Here is a 19,997-nt window from a genome sequence, read left to right as displayed (position 1 = left end):
AAACGAATGAAATGTTTTTTTCTTAAAAAAAAAAGTTTTAGTCAGTGAAATTAATTTGAATCATAGTAAACTTATTTGCGTATAATTTATATCATTAAATTAAAAAGCGAACAAGAATACATTTCTATTTACTGGTCAATTCATAGGTGCCTTTGATATCTTGGCAATGTTCAAAATAATCCCAACATTTTACGGTTTCAGCAAAATAAAAATTGTATAATGGACTGAATTCATTGAATATTAACTGACATGATTACATGGATATTTATGTCCAGTAATCACCATCATTATCAGCCAATCACAATCCACGGCTGGATATAGAATATTCCCAAAGGGCGCCAAAACTCCCGGTTTTCCGCTTTCGCAGTCAGTTCCAGTCATCTTCTTAGCCAATAACAATGTACATAATTAAAATATCTCACAAGGTATAAATCAAAAAAATCCAATGAGGTATACAAATGTCCTCGGGTATTCCTCGGGTTGGTATTTCTGCAGTTGTATGAGAGTCAAGATAAGCAATGAAATTCAAATACGTATATGACTACGAATACAGTAAATTAGACTCTTGTTATCCAACTAAGAGACATATGTACATAGTAGCGATATATAGAGCAATGAATAAAATACATAGAGAACAAAGCATGACTTTTACTAGTTCTTAATTTGTTAATAGAAAAGATGCAAAATCAACGTCCAATTCCAACATGAAACAAAATATAAAAATATTTCTTTTTAAATACAAAAGTATTTAAAGTAGGGTAATATGTTATGAGTTATCAATGTCGTTACAAACTTTTCGGACAAAAAGAATACAATATATTATATTACTTTGAACAACAGCTGCTACACATCCTTATTCTATTATTTGTTATTCTAATATACTTATTTCTTAAATAATCATTCTAAATAAAACTAGTTTTTAACGGATTTAATCGCGTATATTAATTATGTCTGCCCGTGACCACGAACACTGCAAAGTGCTCGAAACGTCGGGATGTTAAAATAATTAATATAAGCGATTAAATCCGTTAAAAACTAGTTTTATTTCAATGTGTAATAATCGCGAAAATCTAAGACAACATTAAATCACTCTAAAATTTTAACATACACAAAGGCATTAAAAAAAAAACAAAACCTAAGGAAATTATGTCGTATTTATTAAGAGGATATATACCGCCAAGAATCTTACCTAATTCCTTCTTAAAGCAAAAAAAAATATTTAATCAGAAATGCTGTTGTATTAATAATAATATACATCTAATGTATTAAGAAGAAAGCATATCTAGATCATAATTAGTATTTGTTTCTTAGTATAAAAGGTTACAATCATGATGTTACATTTACTAGCATTGAAATAGAAAACCTAATCGTGCTATTTTTACATTATGTTCTTACGAGCAATCCAATTTCTAATCGTGAACAATAGTGTAGTTTGGCGACATTGACGTCCGTCGCCAGATTTATTCGTTAATAAAACAGTGCAAAGACTCGTTGTAACGTGAAACTTACGAAAACAAAATCTAATAGCTTCCTATTTCAAATAATTCTGATTAATTTCGGCTCTAATACAAGAATTTATTTTTGTAACGTGTAAAACAAATATATTCTGAAGCTAACGGTCACTGACAAGGTTTTGGCTACAGAATTATTTTCATTTTGTCTTTAAAAATAAATTAAAGTCTCTATTCATAATAATGCTGACTGACGGAGCGTGAATGTTGGCTTTAAAGTTCCGTCCCTTGACTCTTTGCGACTGTCAACACTAACGGTTTGACAGTCGCTGACAGATGGCTAAACTTTTAAAAATTTGTAAACGTCTAGCTATTTATAATGTTCTTTATAATATATATATATATATATTAGATATATCAATATCTCTTAACCACTTAAATGTATGTTCTTATTAGAATGGCTATTGAAGATTGATTTATGGTCAAACTTTTATCAATAATTCGATTTTCAGTAGCCGGTTCAAGCTAATTCAAATACTAGAAATAGTTATAACGTCATACGTTACTTTGGCATAATTTCCGCACTGTAACAAAATATACTAAACATTAAGTAATTATTGTTTAATAATTATTATTTAATAATAATTATTTTATTCTAAAAGCAATTAACTTTTAAAGAGTTTTTAAGTAAAAGTAAATAAGTTTGTAGTAAATTAAAAAAATAAATCTCTATTTGTTTATAATCAATAAAACATTGTTGAATAAAATCACCAATTTATATAATCAATTAATGAATTAAATTTATCTATGTGAACAATAAGAAACACCCGGCATTTGAATCTAACTTTCCTCGAATAAAATGTTTTGCAAAGGCCGCCAAAAATACCTATATATTTTTTTTTTATTGGTTCGGAAAAAAAAGTAATAATGTACTTAAATCAAAATATTACAATTTTATTTTTATTGTATAATGTAGGCGGACGGGCAAATGGCCTAAAAGATGGTAAGTGGTCACCATTGCCGATAGACATTAACTCTGCAAGGAACATTAACTAAGTTGTTATGTCCCTTGTGCTTTTAATTACATTGGCTCACTCACCATTCAAACTGTCATTTTTACCTGAGACATATTGTCAATTATTTCGTTGCTTATAACGTGCGTTCTAAATTCAAATCTTATAGTGTGTATTGTTAAAAAATATGAATGTTGTAGTTGATTGGTTTTTGCCAAGGTAAAAATCATGTTATTAACGAGAGTAGGACTTAAGCAGGTGTTACACTTACGCTTTACACGTACTAAAGAATAATATAACGCCAGTTATGAGTTTACGGTTCATTCATTAGTAAGACGTTGTTACGGCTTGTTAATGTTTCACTCCTAGGCAAACGCCTCCTCTCCTCAATGAAGGTTTAGAGCTTATTCCACCACTAAGCTCCAATGCCGGTAAGTAGATACACATGTTAGAAAATATGGTCCGCCACAAGCAAGTTTCTGCGCGTTTCCGAGTTAGAAATAAACCAAATAAAGACAAATTAAGCGTATGAAAACTCATTAGTGGTTAATTATTCAATTATAATATTTATTATATAATAAATATTAATCCGATAAAGCTTTCACTTTTTTAATATTTATTAATATAAATATTATTAAAAGCAACTTAGGGCCCATTTATTAGTCTAGTTACAGGTAATTAATTGTATGTTTCAAAATACTGTTTCAAAAAACTTAAAAAATAAATAAAGAAAAAACAGATAAAGGCGTCACCTTTTCTATTTTAAATATTTCCAATATTTGAAAATCGAACAAAGTAAATCAAAGTAAATCAAACAAAATATTTGACTAACTCCTGCATTTAAAAATTATATTTAACATAAAAATATATGTTTACTATAATACTCTCTAACTATCTTGCTAAAGTATATAATAATACTGTCATTCAAATTAATTCTCGTGATTCATGCAAAAAATCTAATATTCTTGTCATATAAGCATCTTTCCTCAAGTTGCTGTTGTCAACGTGAAATTGCAAACGATCAGCGAATATTATACGTGGAAAATGTAAGGGTATTTAGGCGAGACCATATTAAAAATCCTATTAGTTTCGCTTCAAGCGAAAATAAGCCTAAGGACTATACGATTTGTATGACAAAAAATAAACTCAGGTTGAAAATTATTTTTATCTTCTTACTGACGCATAATGTTATCTAAAAAAATAGGAATAGATTTATAAATAAAACGATAAAAAACGAGAATATAAATTAATTATAGAATATATACAAAACATCGATTGTCGACATTATTACGTCTTAAGAATGTAGCTTAAAGAATTGGGTATGTTAGTCAAATATAACCTTTTAATTTTAGTTCTAGCATTGTTATCAAAGTGGATTTGACAACATTGCCTGCTATTACGTTAAATTGGACAAATGTTACTTCTGTATGCATGCAGTCAGTCTGCATATTGGGTAATGTTACATTAAGTTGGGCTGTACGTAGCAATGAGATTAGACGATCAGTTACCGCAACGCTAAGATCTCTTAATCGTTTTCGGAATTTCCTGCCAAAGATCATAACTTTAGTAATGTGCTTCCTTCGGTTTTCAATTATGCAGATCTCAACTAAATTATGTCGAAAGTAGATCGTCTTTAGAATAATTTTATTTATTTTGTCTTTTACTTTCGTTAATTGGATGAAGTAGTTCAGTTTCTTTACTGAATAAAGGCTAGATTCAAATTGTCTTGTACGATAACGACGATTGAAAGCTAATGACTCCATCCTATTTTCTGTTCCTATTGATAATTCTCTGGATTCCTATTTTTCTCTGTAATGGTTTGTCCGTTCTTTCTACATTTTGAATCAAACTAAGGAACTATCTTTAATCTATGGAACATCCTAAATACTTAGTAGCAGCTAATAGGTAAAAACAAGTTATATATTTCCCCTTTGATACGAAACATGAATTAACATAATTAATAGTCTCCGATTTAATGAAGTTTTTGTTCTATTGTTATATATGTATATTTGTTTATTTTTGCTATTATTTTATTTACATATACTGCCTTTATATATCTGATCAGCCTGAAAGTTAATGATAGCCCATAACTTCAGCGATCAGCACGCGTATTGTTTCCGTGTCGGCCGATAAAGCATTTTAAAACAATCTTATTTTTTAATTAATTTTATTATTCTTTTATTCGTTTCTTGGAAATATGGTCACTTATTTTCACAATTGTATTTCGGTTAACGGTTATTTAATTAAAATTTTAAAGTAAATTACACCTAACTTCATCTGAGGATCTCAAACTCAGGCAGCAGAGAAACTATAATATTCTAGAGATTAATCTTAGAATGTTAAAATTATATAAAAACTCAATTTGATTAACATTTATATATATAATATAATAAATAATAAACCTGAGTGACGTTTTAAAACTTCCATGTAAGGGTATAGTTCAAATAAATAAAAAAAAATCTATAGATAGATTGATTCCCGAGACAGAGTTTGTAAGATGGATCGCTTTCCCATGCGGAGACAGAGTAGGTAGTACGGTAAAGGTAGCGCAGTAGTATTCTGAATTCATTGATAATTGATTATTCGTAATTTATAGAGTGAAATGGCTCTTTTTACGGACTGATAAATCACTCGGCGCCGCGAGTGTCACGATATAATTCATAATTTTTTAAGATTTTGGCAGTACACGTACAAATTATAAGATTACATGGTCTCGTGAGAGATGACTGTAATTAAAAAAATATAATCTTTTTCTAACACACCTAATCCTAAAATCCTATTTAATTTTTTTTTAAGTCATACAGTAAGATGGCGTTGTTTATTTACTGCGTGAATGATTTGAAAGTCGAAGCTTTGAAGTAATTTTGTGTTGTTAATAGTTTTTAACAAACTGTTCTTATGACAATTCATTACTTCCAGATTAAACACAGACCTAATTAAGAAACGACTCGTATGTTCGAAAACATAACTAGCAAATAGCAATTGCAGGAGATACAAAGTAATTTACTTTATAAGTTAAATGTTACATTGTTCACATATGAAGCAAGCTAACAATGCAAACAAACCATACGAACAGTTTTTTCATTTGTAATAGACATTTCAAAATTATTTGCGTTCATCAAAGTCACTCATCATTATGTATGACTTTACTTAAATTACCATATAAATGGGTATCTTTATTCTGAAACTTACAGAAATTTAAGATTCTAAATGAATCTCTTAAATTTGTCATCGTCATATAAAAGTATACTAGGACCAATTAATATGCATTCGTCCAAACAATATTAAAAATTCGTTTCATACGTAATACAATATCTGTTATACCATTAATATTTAATTAATATTGGGAGATGGCCCAGTGGTTAGAACGCGTGCATCTTAACCAATGATTTCGGGTTCAAACCCAGGCAGGTACCACTGAATTTTCATGTGCCTAATTTGTGTTTATAATTCATCTCGTGTTCGGCGGTGAAGGAAAACATCGTGAGGAAACCTGAATGTGTCTAATTTCAACGAAATTCTGCCACATGTGTATTCCACCAACCCGCATTGGAGCAGCGTAGTGGAATATGCTCCAAACCTTCTCCTCAGAGGGAGAGGAGGCCTTAGCCCAGCAGTGGGAAATTTACAGGCTGCTTATGTATGTATGGGAATGCACTACGCATTAAAAGTCAACATAATATACCATCTCACTTAAGTCGCCATTTTTCCCCTCGTTTAGTCTTTCTTGTCATGTGCTCTTTTACATCAGTTTCTTCTTGGTCGAAGACTTTATTTTATAAGGGGTTTTCAAATTTGCATTTTGACTTTGACATTATTTAACCTTAGATAAGAGAATCTCTGCTACGAACCTTTGCTAGTGAAATTAGATATTCATGGAATAGATCATATTAACTGCTCCAAAACGAGAACTAAAATTATTTCTTTGTGAAAGAGGATACTTTAATTAACAATATTAAAAAAAAAATGTTTAATAGATAGAATCACTATAAAAAGGCAAATATATCAAGCCGCCATATTTGTATAAATTAGTCTATAGGTTATATTAGTTTATGAATTCTTGCTTGAAGACGATTTTTTTAGGACTTGACTTATTTTCAAGACTCAAGTTTACGCTAGGGACTCCCGCTGTTCGAACTCGGAGTCTAATGATTGGTTACGTTTCAGAAAAATTTTATTGATTCTATGAAATAACGAGTCTGGAACTCGAGTCTTTTGTAACATTGTAAGTAACCTATTTTAGCGGACGACGTTGCAATAAAACACTTGACATATAGTCGAATTAACATAAAGACAATGTAGACTGTTTATTGGCTCCCAGTTGCTTTTGTGCTGTATCGCCTCGGTTACAAAGAAAGTATAATATGCACTGAGTATGATGATGAGATGAGATATCCTTGCATATTGGTGATAAAATTTGTAGATTATTACGTTAAAGTTAAAGATGTTATAAAACCTCAATTGAATTCTTTGAAAATCCAAAGCTTAGAAGTCCATATAGGGTCCAGTAGATATAATACGTGAATCTGAACCGAAAAATGCGAGGTCATATCTAGCCCTACTGATTATTTTCGTATCTATATTTATTTATTTCTTAGGCCTTAATTATATACAAATAAAAGTTAAAAATAGCTACTGTACAAATCATGACCACACGCAATGGTGACAAGAATTCTAGTAGTATTTCCTCGTTCAAGCAAAGTTCCAATTTTTCTGTGTGATAAATGATCTATTCACCTTTCACACCCCTGTCACCAATGTCTGCAATTGTATCGTTCATAAATAAAGGTTTACATTTCAATAATCAACGTTCAGGCACAGAATCATCGGCTTTACTTGCTTTGCAAGGCACAGAAGTGTGAACACTTCTCACATTCAGACTCCGGGCTGATACTGAAATTTTTTCGACTGTAAAACTAATAAACTTTTTATCGGCTCGGCCCTTGAATTTGAACCAAAATATGGGGATCGATCAATCTTGCTACTAGACCAACGAGGCAGTCAATGTGTACATTACATATAAGTATTTAAAAAAACACTAACTAAGTGAAGGTCTAAGTATATAACTAAAAGATATAAAAATCTTATGAATGAGGAGCACGCTCATAAATCTTTTTGCGTCGATGTAACCTAACCTATAAAGTACACTCAGTTTAATGCTCATAGTTCATCGTCCATGTTATAAACGTAATAAAACAAAAGAGTTTTAATAGAAAGACATTAAAGACCGTATAGTGCTTGCAATTCATAAAAAAATATCTAATTGAGAGTCTTATAATTATTTTAGTTTTATAATAATTTTTAATATGTATGACATATTGGAAGTTATAATTGGTTATTTCATTTCGTATTTATCGGGACAGATACAAATTTTTATTTGAATGTTAGTTTACCAACCATATTTCAATTAAGAATTACTACTTAATAATAATTTTCAATGAAAGACAATCTACAGGATATTCTCCATATTACACTATAAGATATTTTGTACTATTTGTATTAATGAGAAGTGTTGCTCTGAAGATGTAGAACACATTTTAAGTGTAATTTCGTATCCTTGACCCTGAACTTTTATACAAAGTTCTATAATAACCGTGTAGTAGGCGGTAACATTTCTGAAAATGGCGTGTAATAACGAAAATATATAAAACAACACATTATTATAACTGGTTTCAGGCTTGTTAAAGCGTTGAAGACACCGTGGCTCGGTCTATTAACTTTGTCCTTGAGTTGGATTTCTGTCAAGCCGCAACGGCCAATATGGAGGTGGCCGAATCATAAAGGGTACTCCAATTAGTTAACGTTTTGATTATGTTCTGCTACGATAGGGCTGCGAAACTATTACGAAAAACACATATTTATTTTATTTTGTCATTTTATTAAAATATATTATACTTCATAGACGCTTTAAGAAGTTATACTTGTCATCGATATACTTGCTTTCTTTATTCTAGTGACGTGCCTGTTCATTGGTAGATCCTGAGGTCCTAAACCAAGTTTCGGTCAATGAGCTGTTATTGAATTTTTCATTCGAGAAAATCTTAGTAACATCTTATTGTTTGTATATTACTAACATCAGATAAATTGTTAATGTAGCAAAGCTAAGCCTAAAGCACGTTAAGTTGTTGGTCCTGTGTGGTCCTATTTCTCTGAAGCCACGTCCTATCAGAATATGATAGTGAACCTTTTCATACGAATACACTCGTACATCAATATATTTTGCAAAAATGGCCGTCGTTGCTAAAATCAGTTAGGAGGATCTCTTTTAAGATCAAAATGGTATAATGGAGATTGTTTGATAAAAATTAAATACCTGATGAATTGGTGATACTTCCTTGAGACCTGGAACTGTTAATTTTCTACAATTGATATTAACAGATAAAATAAACATTTTCTTATTTACTTTGATAAAATGAATAGCTAAAGAATAGCGGAAAAATTGAAACATTTAAAATCCTCATTACCTCAACTGTCCAAGCTCGCGATGGCGGGCTCATTTTTCACCAAGGAAATCAGAGTTGCAATTCAACTCGGAAATGCTGCATACATTTTTGCCGCTATTTCACATGAACATCATTTGGTGTGTATTTATTTTGTTATTTAAGATAACAAAGTTAAGATTTATTTACGAGATAATTACGTATTTGTAAATTATTTAATAAGCAATAGTTAATTAATGAAGTAATTATTTAGAAAAAATGTAATCATAACATTCAACAACAACAACAAAAATCACCAACATCAACAAAATTACAAAAACACGAGTGAATGACAGCCCTGACTTACTGGGTAGTTTACGATTTGTAAGACTTACATTCTGTGGTTAAAAGGTTATTGACTGATATTTAAAGAAAACTCAATAAAATAGTTGGAAAGTTCATGAAAATGAATATTGGAAATTTCTCTAAAAAAATATTTTATTATTCTTAGTAAAAATTTGAATTTTTATATAGAATGAGGTTTCTGAATGAAGTCCTAAAATTGAAGTAGATTATTGTTTTTACGTTATGTAGCCATATTTGAAACGAATTAACCTCATAACCGGCACACTTGACACTAGGTTACTTACAGTAACAACTTTCATACTAAATCTCTTAAGCCACTTAGGATACAAATGGGAACAAATAATTACCTAAATATTGTTAGGCATTTATTTTCTTTAAAACAAGATTAACATATTACATATTTTTGTACAAAATACCTAGTCTAAATCTTTAGTCTAAATTTTATACTAAATTTAATTTGGAGAAGTTTCTTCAATATAATTATGATGTCAACAAAAATTTGAAATGTCAGGCAATGGCAGCCATTTTGTTTTAAACGTTAAACGTAGTCAATTTAGCACTTTTTGTTTCATTTTATATATTACTACTTTCAATTTAATTTTAAGCTAAGAAAAATCGAACAATGATTTAATGAAAGTATATAGCTTTATAACAATTTCTTGTGCATAACAAAAGTGTAGTAATAGAACATGCAATATCGAAATTAAGCTTATCTTTCGTAGAAATGACATAAAAATGTCAAAATAATTCGTACATGTTGTTATTAGTAATCATAAAATTGAATATTGAAAATATTATAATCAATATTATGTATTAAGAATGTTGATTACTTCATAATATTAATTTTTACAGATTTTAAACGAGAATTATCTATGTCTATTGGAATAGAAACTTAATTTTGTTATTCGACATAAGTCATACGATCCAACTTCAAAAAAATATTATCTGTGGAAAAGGATAAATACTGTTGAAGGAGTTTAAAAAAAAATTAGATTAGAGTAAAATAAAAATAGCGTGTGTTTTCTAACTGATCAAAAATATAAATCTAATACATAAATTGAATAAATATCAGTTAAGTGCGTAATTTTAATACATAATTAAAGTAATTTAAGTTATAAATTTCGTAGTTAAAATTATTCATTATCTAATTTATTAAAAAGATTAACCTCTAACATCAACTAGCTATTATTTGAAGAAAGTTATGTACAGAATACAAATAAAGAAATATACCTAAGAACAAAATAACACTATCCTATTCCTCTAATATTGTTACTATTTGACGTGACAGTGCTACGATCACGTGACTAGCCTTAATATCACACAATAATAACAAAGTATGTATACTGAATGAGTAATGTGTATGGAAAGGTGCTTATATTTCCTAAAACTTTCGGTATTTTAAATAAACTACAGGTACAAGGGACTTATGTCCCGACTAAGATCTTATCATCTTAGTTCCCAAGGTTGGTGGCACATTAGAGATGTAAGGTAAATTTCCTCGTCCGTCTAACTAAGTATATCATAAAAAAAAACCTTTTTAATAATTGGAAACATAATATATTTTGGATCATTTATATATGCGATTAAAAAACAGAACATTGAAAAAAGCCTTATATATGGATATTTTATACCTATAAATAAATTATGACAATACTGAAAGTCTTCTTCAAACATTCCTATTGCCAAATACATACTTGAATACAAATACGTTAGTCTAAATTTTTATGTTAATTTTAATTTTAAGGTTATAAGCTTTAAATACGATTTATGACCATACCTGTTTTCTTATTGTAGGCAGACTTTATAACATCGTTCTTAAGTCAATATGTACTAACAATATAAATGTTATTTTATTTTTGGAACGATGGTCGTTTACGCTGCTTACAGTAGAGTGAACTTTTAAGGAAAAATAGTTATGCCCCCTCCAGACCTTTTCCTCTCTTTCTCATTATCTCTGCCTCTGACTGTTTTATACAGTTAAATATATTAATATTTAAGCTTATTTTTTCTTAATGTTCTATTTAACTCGCGATTTTTAGTAACAATTTTATTTTTTGTCACTGAATTATTCTTAAACATTTTCAATTTATTATTGTGTCTGTCGTTTAATACATAGCGCAAGCAATTTCTTTTTAACCGGTTGTCCTACGAAATACCTCTTTATTATAAATTTATATACGAAAAGAAGTAGACCCAATTGTATTTTAGCAAATTGTTGCGGTATGGACTCAAATTCCAAAAAGGATTGCAAAATTTAGGAATTGTAATACACCAGTATTCTTGAGACAAAATTGTATGTCACCTTGTTCTGTTAACCAGTGTAAGGATGTTTCCTTGGCCTTTCTTTACGCTGGAAAAACTCGTTCCTACATGTGAAAGTGGGGGCTCGGTACGTGGGACTCGCCGGTGCCTAAGATGTTGGATTGCTTTCGCATTCTACCGTGACGATATTTCCTTGGCCTGGTAAAAAGGCAAAAGTACAATCTTAACTTTTACAACAACAGTTATTTAAAAAAATATATTATTTATTTAATTTTTAATTAATATAATAATATTCGTGTATTAATTGATTAATGATGAATATATATGATTTGGATTTGATTGCAATATTATTGGAAATACTTAATTATACGTATCATTACGATAGAGTGTATATAATACATAGTTGCATAGTTGTGATGAGGAGGTCTTCCAGATCAATTTCGACCACGCGGACCCTTAGTTGTTATTATCAATGACTAGTCCGACGGGCTGAAGGCACAAGCATTGTTTAAATTGTGTTTTAACGAAGTATACTTTTTATTTACACTCTATCATAATAAAATCATATTGGGTCGTTTTAACGTCGGAATATAGCTGTGATTTTTCAAAATTAATTTCTTAGGTATTTAATGGGTTTTAAGGGGTTATGAGGGATGAAAGTTTGTATAATATTTACGTCATCATCGTCATCATTCAACACCCGTGTGAATGAAATGTTACGATACAAGTTTGTATCGAAATCCGTTTCGTAGGTTCATCAGTGTAAAACAGCTTTTAAAATATTTTCCTATTTTCAATGTTTTAAATATGGAAATTGTTGTTTTTGTTTCCATTCATAAGTAAAAAATTGTAAATATAGTGTTTTTGAATATTCACTCCTTTAAAGCTTGAAATTTGGTGGGAAAGATTATATAAAAGCTCGCCATTTATAAAAGGCTCATATATAAAGAAGATCGTCATTTGTTAAAATGATTGTGTACAAGTAATGTAATAATGTACAAGTGATCTAAAGGAAACGTTTTTGAGATGAATAATATATTTTGTTGCTACTAATACAATTATAAAAAAATACAATGCATAGAATAGGTACAAAGCATAAAGGAATTGATCGCTTAAAATATCGCCATCATTTTCCAATAGCCAATCATTATTGACGTGATAAATCGAATACCTATTTTGAATTTCAATATCGGCAATCTATATGATTTTGTCCAGGCCCGCTGGTCTGAAACTTAGAAAGACATCTTAGTAGATAATTAATGTAAAGTTCTACGAATATTTGAATGATAAATTGAAATATATTATTTTGACTTTCATGACGTAAATGATGCAATAAATATTGCGAGTGCTCCGTGGAACCGGTCCGGACACTAATTTTAAAATCTTCAAACGAGCTTGCATTCCAGTAACGAAAATAAATTTTCTATTACATATGTATTATATTTGAAAACGTTGGTCTAGTAAGAAGTGACTAATTCGTTCGGCTGTAGATTAAGATATCGCTGGTTCGAATTCGGATCTGACGAATAAAATTACTAGACTTCCAATCTACAGCCTAACTCGATCGTTGTAGAGATAGGCATGGGCGATATTCGATTTTTGTGACATCGGTTGTGTAACGGATATTTGGATTAAATATCGGTGTTGACAACCGATTTCAGATGTCACCCTACCTTTATTTAACTTAATATTGTAGGATACCTGAGAAAGAGATGAAACGGATGTTATATCGAAATTGGTTTAACATTCGTTTCATCTCTTTCTCAGAGATGGGTTACTGTAAAGTTAAAGAGAGACAAGGCAAATATTTCATGAGTTTAATGTTATCGGACTTTGAATGCTGACGTACCAAGCCGATATTCATTGTTTTTCAACATCAAATCGATGATAGCTGATGTTCCGACGAAATCCGATTTTAGATTAGTTTTGGTATAAGAGCCGAGATGGCCCAGTGGTTAGAACGCGTGCATCTTAACCGATGATTTCGGGTTCCAACCCAGGCAGGCACCACTGAATTTTCATGTGCTTAATTTGTGTTTATAATTCATCTCGTGCTCGGCGGTGAAGGAAAACTTCGTGAGGAAACCGGCATGTGTCTAATTTCAACGAAATTCTGCCACATGTGTATTCCACCAACCCGTATTGGAGCAGCGTGGTGGAATATGCTCCAAACCTTCTCCTCAAAGGAAGAGGAGGCCATTAGCCCAGCAGTGGGAAAATTTACAGACTGCTAATGCTAATGCTAATTTGATATATCGGAGACATGCCTAAGTAGAGATAAGCAAATCCTAGATAATATATGATATTTGCTAATCATCGATTATATTTATTTATAATATACGGCGACTTTAAAAACTCCGTTTTTCACTAATCCATAATGAATACCGTATAATATACCTCGACCAATATCATGTCTTTTCATTGTCAATGTTGTTTATTGTTTTCTACTCCTGTGACTGGAATAGTCTATATATATGCTCCACCCGGAATTGGACTGATTGACGATGTCATGGAAAAGCTACTAACATAATTGCCAATTTCCATGTTTATAACTATTTATCACTGTTAGAGAGTCAATTTCAATTACACAACGAAACACATATTTCTTTATTTAACACTAGCTGAACCTGCGGCTTTACCTGCGCGAAATTTATAAAACGCAAACTTCCAACCCCCGTTTTACCCCCTTAGGGTGGAGTAAAATCCGTTCTCAGCGGATGTCTACACCATACAGGGAACCTGCCAAATTTTAAGTTTATAGGTGTTATAGTTTCTGAAATATCGTGATTAACCAGTGAGTGGTATTTCGCTTTTATATATATTTTAACATAAGTAATAATGGTATATATATATATAACTAAAATAGTATAATTGTCAAACGCATAGCTCTTCTTAGTCGAGATATAACAGGTCGAAAATATTGCTCAATATTTTTTGTTGTCAATCTTCATTGATATATCAGCCACAGATAACTGATTCGAAAATAACGAAAATAAATAAAATACTGATTCAATTACATTTATAAGCCACAAATATTTAAGCTGAAAACAAAGACATAAAATACTTGATACAATCAAATTTCCTTCGTACATACTTGACTCTTCTAGCACAATAACAAAACAGTTCCCAGACTTCGCGTCTACGCTTTCAATGTGATAAGTGTTTCAAATATCAGGGCTACCATCGCTATAATTAAAAAATAATTATAGATAAAAAATCAATACCTTTTTTTAATTTATAAGTAAAAGCGCTTAATGAATTAAATATGCCATTGAATGACTAATAACATTATCAGTCATGGGCACATTCCCATAAATACATTTCTTCAGCATTGACATCGTAATAATAATGTTTTATTTATATTTGTTTAAATTTCTTTCTTGTTGTTTCCAATGTAAATTAATATAAAACGTAGCATTTAAATTAATCAGTGATAATCGTAGTTACAAGATTAGAAGTTTCAGTTTCATTATTCAAAATAGGATTTTAAAATGTGTTGTTTCTGAATACTAAAAATGCAAGAAAGCTGACGGTCATAAAATGAGGTACCGTAAAATTGCAAGGAGAGAAACACTTGTGATTGAAATGAACTATTCGAGAAGAAAGACTTAACTTAAACTTCCAACCGTATTGTCTATTTGAAACTTGTTTTGTTTTTTTACCAAAACTCAACAGACACATCTGTTTGATGATAAAATTATCAGCGCATTAGTCGGCTAGTTATCTATTACATTATGAAGAAACTAGGAAATAAATCTTAAATAATTATAGCAATACGCAGCTGACAACCCTAGGGACAGCTTACATTTCGGTAAACAGTAGTGGAGGCTATATACATTTTAAAATGCACAACGTTTTTTTTTATTGTAACAATAGCGGTTCTTGCACGTTGCATATTGAGATACGTCAGTTGATCCAGATTAAAACTGAAATGACTATATAATCCGCTTAAAAACACTTCCAATCCATTTAAAATGAACTATAAATACAAATTTAAAAACAAAAACTCGTTTTATTGTTAAATACACGTATCATCTATATTAATAATTTCGTGCAGATCTGCGATAGACCCGATCAAAAGCTATCCTCAATTATAGATCGTTAAAATATAATTATTACAACATGTATTCGCAAAATTCGTATACCTAATCGAGATAGTATTATGACAGTTCAACGGACGGGCCTGTTTGACGTTTACGAATGCTTTCAGAAAGCTGTGTAAAAAAATATTAAATGTTATATGAAAAATAAAAGATAAACTATTATAAAAAAATTCTATCGAAGTTATATAAATACCTACTTGTTCCTTACGGTTGATTCTGCGTTAAATTTAGTTCTTAATTGTCTGTTACATGTACATGATGAGTACATAGCCAAATACATATAATTAACTGAACGCGAATACAATTTCCCAGACTGGTTACTGAATCATGCTTGTAATGCTTCGCTACTTAGAGTTATATCGTGGGCTTGTATCTAAAGCCTATAACTACCTCTACCATCAATAAACGGTCTATACAATAAAATAGTTTAACAAATCGTATAGATTATTTTCACATCTATTTTAACTTATTATTCTTGTCTAATGATATTGAATGTAGCTGGTTTCGGTAAACAGACTCAAGGTTAGACAAATGATTTAGAGAAAACACGGTGATTTGCATAAATACGCCGTTGAAAGCGTATTTCTTTGTATGTTGTTTCGCTCTTGATTAGTTTTTCTCTTTTCTAAACGTTCGTGTTACGCATTAATACAAGTTACGTTTTAGTTTACGTTATGTTTATCCGTCGTATTGTTTACGTGGAATTTCTATAGCATACGTTTACTTGTTTCTGTTGTATTATTATTATGTATAATAAAATTAACGCGTTGTATATGCCGTATATCTTTTTTTATAAAAAAAGCTGTAATTTTGCGCGATCTGACATAAGAAAAATTTGAAGATTACATAAGGTTTGATATATAAATAAATATAACAAATATTGTACTACATTGTTGCCAAACTTTACGATAGATACTTGAAAATATAAATGAATAAATTCTAACTTGAATATAATAACGAGTTTAGGATGGTGCCTGACGCTGACGCTTTTGCCTTGACGGTTCGTGTATTGGCCATAATGCGGGAAGTAAAATGCATCTCTTATGCGGCGAGGGGCGAGCCGCATATGAGATGCATCTTGAGGATAATAGAACTAGACTATCCTTATACATATTTTTTACTTAAAGCTATGTTACCAAAATTCACTTTTTTATATAGAATAAATTGGCCGAAGAGTAAATGGGCCACCTGATGATGTAAGTGATCACTATCGCCCCTAGACAATGGCGCTGTAAGAAAAAAGAAATCAACTGTCCCTTTCATCGCCCATGCGCCACCTTGGAAATTAAGATGTTAAGTCCCTTGTGCCTGTAGTTTCACTGGCTCACTCGCCCTTCAAACCGGAACACAACAATACTGAGTACTTCTGTTTGGCGGTAGAATGTCTGATGAGTGGAATGATAACAGAAAAAATATTGCATCGGACTAACGTATAAAATACTTACTAAAGTTACATACCAATTGGATGAATGGTGTAAGATATGAACGCAAAACATACCAGCATTTATTTTTATTCTAATACGTAAAATAAGTTTCATGAACGCCATATATAAGAAATTCAATTACTTGAAATACGCTATTATTATTATTTTATAATTTTGTATAGTGTTCTGGTTACCTATTTTGTTTATAGTGAGGTATTTATACTACACAGGGTGATTGCCATCTGACCTCCACAAGCGTTTATGGGGGTACGATTAACACGGTGAATTGAAATAATTTTCTTGAAGTTCGCGATTTTTATCAGATTATTGTGATAAGAACCGGAACAGACTTGAACTTTAGAATGCCAGTTATGGGTGCACAATTCTAATACCAGCGTTAAGACCTATTCTATTCTATTTCGTATTTCAGCTTGGTTTTTAATGTTAGAGTGAGTATTCGTTGAGTCCAATAAGAGTCAATTTGCAAGAATTTTAATTGTAAATTTTTTTGATGTAACCTTCGAGTGAAATGTTTCTAACGCAAAATGGTTATTTCTATTATTGAGGTAAGTTGTGTGTAATGTATTTTTTATTTTATTTTTTTATTCTAGAATAACCGAGGATAAAAGAAATGCATTAGAAAAAGAGGTAGACAATCACATACCTCTTGACATCTACGTATCTATGTAAATTAATGAACGATCAATTGGACGATATCACGAAAACTGTCGTTTTTCGTCGTTTTTTCGGGCTAAACGATTTCTACCTTCTGTAATTATTTTAATTTGAATTTCTTAAAAAAAATCTGTAATCCAAGATCTTTATCACTATAAACGAATACTTCAAACATCAGAACTCATACTCGCTCCAGATCATCGTTTATAACATGTATAATAGTGCTAGGTTATATATAAACTTACAGAGCCATCAACTTGTGTGTGTAAAAGTGTGTGTGCGTGTGTAATAAAGAGAGAGAAAGAGAGAGTACACACAGCCAAATACCCAAAAACATAACAAAATGTGCGCCAGTTTAGTCAAGAATCTAAAACATTAAAAAATTGCTGAGTTTTTGGCTGCTTTTGAATTAAAATTTACATTTCGAATCGGTCCGATTAGTTTTTTAATTAATATTAGAAATTTAATGATGAGGAGAATGCGTATAGTTAGATGTTAACCTCAAGCAAGAAATATTTCACAGAATTGTCGCTTGTTATGTAATCGATTTTAACTTGTCCTTATTTAAATATTTATTGTCTCACAGAAATGGTTCTAGCGAAGTTTATTTAAGGGTGATTTGTAATCAATATTGCTAGACAGATTACTAGGAAATGTTACAATCAACTTGAATCGGTTTTAAATTCTTAGAATGTAGATATTAAGTGTTTAAAACTTATTTCATAATATCATAGTAGGTTTGATTCTGTTAACTTATGTTATTGTCATATTTCATTTAGCTTGAGTTAAACTATAAAAAAAAAATACAAGAAAATAAATAAACAAAAACTATTAATAAATGGAGATCTCTTCACTCACGCAGGCGTGCGCCTCCCCATAAAATAATAATCGGCGTACATTAACAATACAGATATAAACTAATTTGTTTTCTTTTTTGGTGTCCTTTTTCTTACATTTATCATCTCACGCACCCTAAGAGATCTGTAAGCACCAACGTCACTGAATTAATTGTAATGCACGCCGTTAATTTTGCGTGCAGGAGCGATTCGGAAGTGAATAGATCTCAATATTAAAAAAAAAACAAATGCATAATCTTTAAACAAACAATATAGCGAAAGGAGTTATTGACAAAGAGACTATAAATACAATTTTTTAATTATATGTTTTTGTTTGTGTCATTCAGCTAGCTAATAATATAGATAACTAATTGTAATAAAATTTATAGGTAAAAATACCTTCATTTAAAGTCGCGAGAAAACAAATGTACATAGATAAATTAATGTCTAGAAGAACTACGTATGTGTTTTAACATATTAAATTTGTTACTTAAAATTATTATTGTTTTATGATTATTACAAATACTACCATATTACAATAATTTTATCGTTATCATCACATTGTATTTTAATCCTAATTTATATGTTCGATTAAAATATTGAATTTATATTCACAAATAAATTTAAATTTGTAGAATGTAAATAATTTTAACACAACGTTGCCAATTTCGGACACATTAATTAGAATAATTAGACATAGATAAATATTATCGCATCCACATTTATCATTTGTGATAGTTTTCGTACAATATAATATTTTTTAAATATAATCTAACAATAATTTTATGTAGCCCAGTCTTATACGAGTATATCGATTCTTAATCAAAAAGTTTATTTTTTCGTTATTACTTAGATACTTTTATTAGATATATTTTTTTATTTAAACGATCCAACATACTACATCAATTGAAGTGTAATTTCCGACAGACCGATCTTGGACGTCAAAGTAAGGCTAATAGAATATTTTGAGAAACATGTTAAGATCTAGAATTAATATATTTAATACTCATAAAATAGATGAATAGTTATACGATTAAAGAAACTGTAACCAATTAAAACAATTCAATTGCAACGTGATGTATCTCAGTAAATTATAAAAATCTAAAAGGAATTATATTAATTTGAGAATCAATTTTTTTATAGCATTATATTATAGATACTACTAACAATAGACAAGTGTATCTTAAAAATGTTAACACTTTAAACTATTTATTAAATTAAAATGTCGTTTCGCATCGTAAAATGTTTTTGTTCATATAATAATACTCTTTCATTTTTATTAATTCGTTGTAATTTTACTAGTGTTCGTCGCCAATACATCAGAACCGACCATTTACCCTGACGCTAATAATAAAAACTTAAGATAACTAGAAAACTAAAAGCCATCAATAAGATAGAATAGTCATTAGGTTATTTTGTAAAAAAACATAAGATAGACGTTGTCCTTA

General features: G+C 30.1%; 1 protein-coding gene across 3 annotated transcripts in view; it reads left to right on the top strand.

The window, feature by feature from the left end:
• The window catches only part of LOC125066693, a 93,514-nt gene that overhangs the window by 49,517 nt on the left and 24,000 nt on the right, over window positions 1-19,997 (top strand). The gene's annotated exons all lie outside the window — the stretch shown is intronic.

This window comes from Vanessa atalanta, chromosome 10 (genome assembly GCF_905147765.1).
Source record: "Vanessa atalanta chromosome 10, ilVanAtal1.2, whole genome shotgun sequence".
Classification (NCBI taxonomy): Eukaryota; Metazoa; Arthropoda; class Insecta; order Lepidoptera; family Nymphalidae; genus Vanessa; species Vanessa atalanta.
This window is presented reverse-complemented; position numbering and strand designations above follow the sequence as displayed.